The sequence below is a fragment of the Sander vitreus genome, unplaced genomic scaffold (assembly GCF_031162955.1).
Source record: "Sander vitreus isolate 19-12246 unplaced genomic scaffold, sanVit1 ctg472_0, whole genome shotgun sequence".
NCBI classification, from domain to species: domain Eukaryota; kingdom Metazoa; phylum Chordata; class Actinopteri; order Perciformes; family Percidae; genus Sander; species Sander vitreus.
The window spans coordinates 8,193-15,976 of NW_027595579.1; the positions used below are offsets into that span (position 1 = coordinate 8,193).

A 7,784-nucleotide genomic window follows, 5' to 3' on the forward strand; every position below is an offset into this window, starting at 1 on the left:
TTGTCCAGGATGGTTTGACAATCAGCCAGATTGAACCAGCTGAGCAGCCTGCAACAAAGGCCGACTTTGCTAAAGGGACATCTCCACCACTTCCCATGACTCCCCCTGCTGAACCCCCAGTCATTACTTTAGTCCTGAATGGTGAGGATGTGATCAAGGAGCTCAGCAGAGAACCAGACTCAGCTGTGACTGCGACTTTACAGGCTCTTCCAATCAACCATGATGCAGCGCAGGATGACCTTACAATCAGCCAGGTTAAGGTTGAAAAGAAGAGTGGAGTCCAGCGCTTCTTCAGTTGGTTCAGGAAAACGCTATGCTGCTGTTGCCTGCCTGAAGACGCAGACTGAGGGCCAGATGTACTAACGCTTTTGCACCCACTTCAGGCGTATTTGTTTCGCAACGTGCGCGTAAAAGCATGGCGATGTAGGCTATGTACAAACAGGCCGCACTGAGGTAAAAGGGTATGGCGTTATATATGTGCCTCATTCCTGAGCGACTAATTGTATGTTTTGAGCAAGGAGAACTATATTCTGCAAGCACATTATATGACTATTATTTTGAACACAAATTAACCAACCTGATCTCACAGAATTGCGTGAAACGATCACAAACTCTTAACACCGCATTACGTGGTGGAGGCACGGAATGTGTGAAAATTACGTGTGGCCACCACGGAAACAATACCAATGTAAACCAACGAGGATTCTTTGTCGTGATGGACACACGGATTCACTGGTTTAATAACGTCATGCAATGGGCGGTAGTTTTCAAGTTTTAAGACTTCTGTGTGTAAGGTGTAGAAAATGTAACGACTTTTTTTATTTCATATAGTCAACGTCACAGCACCGGATGCTTTACCGCATTCATTTTTGTTAAACATCGTTGTGTGAAATGTAAAAAAAGTAAGTATTTTTTTATATTTTATATAGTAACATATAATGTATGTATTGAATGTCTTTTATTTATAATATCAAGTGATTCAAAAGAAGATTATGTCGTTACCACGGCAACTTTACGTCGCTGACTGACGCTGCTGCAATGCGCATCCATTCATTTGGAATGTTATCATTGGATTGAATGGGCGTTATCAGTGGTTATCAGCCTCATAGATATGGGTCAGAAGGGGCCTGCTACGCCTACTGGTAGGCTCAGAAGGCTGTTATCATCCATTCGCATGGTTAATCACGGATAAATACATGAGAAGACTCCAGATCCAATCCCAGGAGGAATCCAGGTCGCCGCTAACCGGAAGTCTGCTCGATAACGGGATATGTACAGGTAAGACCATTAAATGAGAGCCTTTTAAACTGTGATTATTTAGTCAAAAGGCGTCAAAGTTTAAAACAATACAGAAAAAAATGTTTTGAACTGTTTTATGATGGCGTGACATTAGTGTTGACATGATAACGTTATGGTATACGTGCAGTTAAGTGTCCCAAATACCCCATACAATGTCCTTAATTAATTATGAACCTGCTAAACCACCTGTACCATAACCTTAACCTGTCTCAAATAAGACCCTCATCATTTGGGACACTCAGTTTTTGGAAAATAATTTTGGACACTAAACTGCACGTAAGTTGAACGTTATTATATTATTAGCCTACTTGCTTTACGTTAGCATACACGTTACAAATTAGCACGTGCCATGGGCTACACCTGTAGCACTGAGGATAGATCAAATGGACTCCAGGTGTCCTGAGCTTCATTTTATAAGCATATCCATGAATTTAGCCTGCCATGTTTGTTATCAGATGACTGTCTATCTATTAGAAATAGATAGACTGTGGTGTCTCTGTCGCTTAGTTGTAAGTGAGCAGTGAGGGAGGCTAACATAAACATTCATTGCTGTCCTCAACATTGAACTTCAAAAACAATATCCAAAAGCACAGGTCTGTCTGTCTGTCTGTCTGTCTATCTCTTTATCTAACTTTTTTCGTGTCCCTTTACGGCATCAACTTCCTTTTATTGTTATTCCAGGGCTGCTTTAAATCCATGGACTTCTGTGGTAAGTTTGTTTTATTTCTTACCATACACTGTCTATATTGAACAATCCAAAATTAGGTTTTGGGCCAAGCTGCATAGAAAGTGTGCCCATATACAAATCTGTCATGTGCAAGTTTCTCTCTGTTGATGTTTCAGGTTGAAGATGGCCCAGAGAGGTAAGCCTTACAGTTGCTAATCTAGGAGCATTAGGCGAGTGTGTATGAGAAAGATAGTATGATATTAAAAATGACACTTGTTTATTACTGATTGATTGCTGACCAGCTTTTTCTTTATTATTGAACGAGAGAACACAAATTCATGAAGAACAGGTTGGTTCCCCCCTCATATCAAGAGCTGCATCAGCTACTGGTTTGGAAACCAGTGTCAAAGAAGTAAGGTTTACTTTAATGCCACACTTACAATCAACAGATCAAATAAATACATCATTCTGCTGTACTGCTGGTAAAAATCAAATGTTTTTGTTAACTTCTCTGCTTTTCTTCATAGTAGTCAGATTCATCTACCAACCCTTATAGAGCTGGCTCAGGTTTGCCTTGCACCAGCTCTTAGTTCTGCTGTTATAGTTTTAGACTGCCGGGGGACTTCCTTTGACACACTGAGCTCCTCTCTCCTGTCTCTCTCCATCTGTGTGCATCCATGTCCCAGAAATGCTTGTTACTAACTTAGCTCTGGGGAGCTTATTCCCCGGAGTCCTTATGTTTTCTCACCCCGCAGTTTTCCTTGGATTAGGGTGGCATTTAAATCATGGTTGCAGCTGCTGCTGTGGTCCTGCTCGACGCCCTGCTACGTCCTGTTACACCCTGCTACACCCTGCTAGTGTCTTGCTACGTCCTGGTACGTCCTGCTACGTCCTGCTACACCTTGCAGTGCACTGCTACGTCCTCCTACACCCTGCTACGCCTTTCAGTGCCCTGCTACGCTATAAACACACACACACACACACACACACACACACACACACACACACACACAGTAACTCTTGGGGGGAATTACTGGAATTGTTGGGTCTTTGTAAATTATAGTGTGGTCTAGACCTACTCTATCTGTAAAGTGTCTTGAGATAACTCTTGTTATGATTTGATACCATAAATAGAATAGAATTGAATTCAGTATAATTGGTGTAACACTCTTTTTTGTGTTTTCTCTCTTTCAGAACTGGATTGGTAACTACAAAAGGTCCTTTAAAGCTTCTTCTAAGCCCCAGCCGCCAAAACAAAAACTTTACAGACGAGAGCTGTCACCTTACAATCTTTTTTGTCGGGACATTCTCAAAAACAAAGGTGAGAAACAACATTTAATGGATGCTTTTAATTGTTATACTAAATGGATTGTTGTTGTACATAGCGGCCCTGTTTACATCAGGGGTTCACAAGGGTCATGAAACAGATTTTCAAGGGAAGTATTTGCCAAGTATTTCACAGACTTTAGTTGCATTTCTCAGTGTAAGACTGCTGTGTCTATTGAAAAGAATCATCAGGTTATCTACTGCAAACGCTATCTTGTTTTTACAGTTGTTACAGGGTTTTACAAGCCAAGTGAACCAGTGTGTTGGACAGATTGTCAGATTTTCTCTGTATGAATTTACTATATAAAGAGATGCTGACTCTAAGGTCTTAAGTTTTCTGTGCATCTATTTTTGTTCTCAGGCACAATGAATGATATTAAGGGATAGGTGGTCCACATTAAGGGAAGATGTCAAGCAACAGTATGTTCAGGAGGCAGCAGCACTGAAGGCACATGGGCAGACACAGGACCTTAGCCCTGAGATGAGGGAGCTTAAAATAAAAGGGCATCTGAAGAACCTGAAGTTAGAGGTTTGGAAAGAAGCTTCCTTTGCTAGGCATTAGTGGTATCATTCTAGTATTAGATGTAAGGATGATTGATGGCTATTGTGATGTGAGCAGTACATTGTGACAGACAATTGGAGTGTTTATCTATAGATTATTTTATAATTTCAAATGAATTCATCCCAAATAAACATTGCATCTGATTTTTCAACATGTAGGGTGTCGAAGGCTTATACCACCCCTCTCAAACTACATTCCTACTGGTTGGGCTAGTCTATTCAGATCAAGGTGGTCAATTGAAACATTAGTAGTCACATATGGCTATGGGTCCATTAGACTCCATGTATATGGAGCTAATGTATAGTTTATGTAATCTCCATAAGCACTTATTTCTCATCTGTGACAACACTGTTTTCATAGAGATTGACTAGCCCTGTTAAGAGTTGTTTCTTCAGCGTATGTTGGATTTTTAAAATGAACGTTTGTCCATTTTGTTTATAATCAATTATTTACTATTTTTGTGGTTTGCTTGTTTCTCTAAATATTGTAAAGGTGTCCAAGCTTGAGGCTTTGGGTGTGGAGACGGCCATTTTATCCTTTGACAGTCAAAAGGCCAGCTTAGAGCTCTTTGAAATGAGTAGCAAGGAAGCCACTGTGTTCCATTTTGCACTGCATTTCAAAGGTAATATTGGTTGTATGAAAGTCAACAGAAATGGACTCAGCCCCATAATAGTGCAAATATACATAAAACAGTTTTATGGAATTAATTGTTGTCTGTTTTCACATCTGCAGCCAGCTCCTCAGCCTCAACACCCACTACTAAAGATCCCATCATTGTGCTTTTGAAAAAAGTGCAAGATCTTTTCAACCAGAGATATAGTAAGCATATGTTCAAACACCTTTTTAGACTGATGTAAAGAAATGCCTCAAAGTTATATCTTGATAACCTAATATACCTTCAAGAATCAATGGCATTTATCAAATTAATAAATGATGTATCTAATGTACCCATCAACCATAAGATTATGACACTTTAACAAAACTAGTTTTCAACAGGAGGGAAGTCAGAATTATCCAACTGTGTAACATTGTGTAACATGTGCATGCATGTGTGTGCCCATGTCTTTCTTTAAATCAACAGACACAGCAGTTTGCATCCAGAAGAAGTCAGTGGAACAGATCTTTGAGGCCATGTGTGGAAATGGTATTTCTTGCAATCTTAATACATTTTGAAAGCCAACTGCTACAAATCAGTTTTTGGTATTGCTTAAATGAAACTTCTGAGGTCTGCCATTGACATTTGACAGAGAAAAGCTCACTTGTTTGAAAATTACAATCTATAGATACAATATGTATCCAAGTGGCATTAAACAGCTTCTATAAGCTTGGTATCCTGATCATTTCACACTTTGAATTGGCTGTTGAGATTCAGATTTAGATGTTTACTATAACCATTGACAGTATAAATGCTGCCAAATTGCATTACAAATTTGAATTAAGATTCAAATATGTTCTTTAGGGGCACAGCAGATGGAAGGAGAGTCCTCAGAAACAGCCACTAATGTAGCCATCGTGATGACTGCAGATGAAGGTATCTGTCCAAACTGTTGGTATTTATATTTAACCAGGAAGTCCCATTGATACTAATAACGCCTTTTTCAAGCAGCAAAGATAAAAACAAGTCATTTCAACAGATTACAATATTGCAATACGTTATCACAATGATGTTATTACAGGTGAAAACTGGTCGCATGTGATTGAACCTAAAATGCATTTCATTTAGGTGCAGTACAGTGAAAAAACAGAAGTTGAAACAACTGAAAATAAAATATAAGAACAAAGGTTGTGACATGAAAACTAGGGATATTTCCAGTACAACGGTTGATATACTGAAAAGGCCAGGCCTGTTATCTATGGAGAAAAAACGTCAGTTTAGTGTTTTTTGACCATGGTAACTGTTGTGCTGTGATAAACTGAGGTGCAGGTGACCTGATAAAATGGGTCACTAAATAATTCCTTAAATTAACTCACTAATTTAACCTTTTCAGAACTTATGTTTTCATTTCCCAGCCCCTCAGCCCCCTCTGTTTGCCAAACCAGCTCAATTTAAATGTCAACTGGGCTCCACAGTCTTTTCTGACTTATTTTATTGTTATTTAACTTGGCTTGGTGTTTAACTGTTAAAAATCAGGGAGATTTTCATTTGGCAAAAGTTGTAAATGAAATGGCTGCCTTAGAGACATTGTTTTATATATGTTGATGATTTCAACTAACTGGCTTCACTTCCAAAATATTTCTGTTTTTCTTTCGGTAGATGGAGGCAATTTGTGCTGTGTCTGCCGCATCCATTTTGATGACAAGAAGAAGAAGGCTACAAAGAAGTGGCGTCCATGGTCTCAGTGCTCAGTGTGCCAATCATGGTCCCACACTGCCTGTGCTTTTAAAAGAACCATGTGCCTTCATTGCCAGGGTCAACACACCATGCAAACAGCCTGATTTCTAGTAGTCATGAAAAAAGCTCATCTGAACTCTGGTGCAGGTCTGTACGGATTGTATATATGTATACGGATTTAGCCGGCGGCCTTGAGTTTGACACGTGATTTAAAGCCTTTTAACATTTATTAGGTGCCTATTCATCATTTTCATTAAAATAGACTTCATATGAATCTCACCACTGTCTTTGGATCACACTTTACTGTAAGAAGAAGACTGATATTTTCATTTACCCTAGTTAAGATTCTTTGTACTTTATTGTTGTTTATTGGCACCATCAATGTGGTTCCTTTCAAACAGTACAATGTGGGGAACATTAACGTTGTATTGTACTGAATTGAGTACACATGTTGTAAATAAAAAGTAGCCTATTTCTCAGTTTCATTATTGGCTCACCTATTCAATACCCAGGGTCACAGTATGATTTGATGTTTTACATAACTTCAACTTATTTTATGAAAGGGTCCGTGATAACTCAACAATATGACGGTTTAATGTTAAGGATATCCGTTTTAATTATTATCCTTTGATTCTGAGAAGTACATTTTATTCCGTCAGTTTTGATAGCGAAAGGCTGGGGGTAGGGGGTGCGTTTGAATCACGGTTAGAGTTGTCTGCCGTGGATGTGCTCCATTCCATTTCAAATTGGCGCCGGTCGGCCACAACCCACATCCAGAGTGATAGAGAAAGATTCTATCTCTATGGCTCTGCTGCCCACATCCAAATGCCACTATTATCTCTATTTAGAAAAGACGTTTAATAGCCTGTGATTGTAAAATGTTATTTATGTCATTTAATTGTATACTTCAAAGAATATGTGGCTGGGGATAGGCTACTTAATATTAAATCTGCGTTCTTGAAACATAAACTCATTTCTACATTAAGTAGCCTACCATCTGGTTGGATTTTACAGTAAATATGCTATGCTAGATTTGACAAACATAGCTGAAGCATTTAGTTGCTCACAGTGACAGGTTGGTTGATTGATTGATATATTTTATTTTGAACATGTAAATGAAATAAAACATCAGAAAAAAAACATAGTTAAAAAATAAAACTCCATAATTCCCAGTACTTAAAGACCTATATTTACACATGCAAAACGGAGTAGGAAGAAGTAAAACGTATGTACTCCTACCCCTTTGTACCCTTTCTATCCTATTAAATGAGTTAGCTACAAAATAATAAGTCTACAGAGGTGTTGGAAGGAGGAAAATGTTAAAGGAAAAACTAAATATTTGGCCTTCGCTGTAAAGCTCAAAATAAAAAATGTCAATGGAGGAATAAATACAGAGAATACAACAGGGCCGAGGCCTACAGTATGTGTCCTCTTAGTATGGAATACCACTAATAATACACGTTTGATCTACAACCCTAATAGCAGCATTAACATAAATAGATACATGCCATGTGTGTCCCCAACAGAAATAAACTGTGTGTGTGGGTGTGTGTGTGTATGTGAGTGAGTGAGTGAGTGAGTGAGTACGTGTCTTTGTG

The 7,784-nt window shown here is 38.8% G+C and overlaps 1 pseudogene; it reads left to right on the forward strand.

Moving 5' to 3' along the window:
* The first annotated feature begins 1,270 nt into the window (after positions 1-1,270).
* On the forward strand, positions 1,271-6,297 carry LOC144514152 (uncharacterized; annotated as a pseudogene).
* The last annotated feature ends 1,487 nt before the right edge of the window (positions 6,298-7,784 follow it).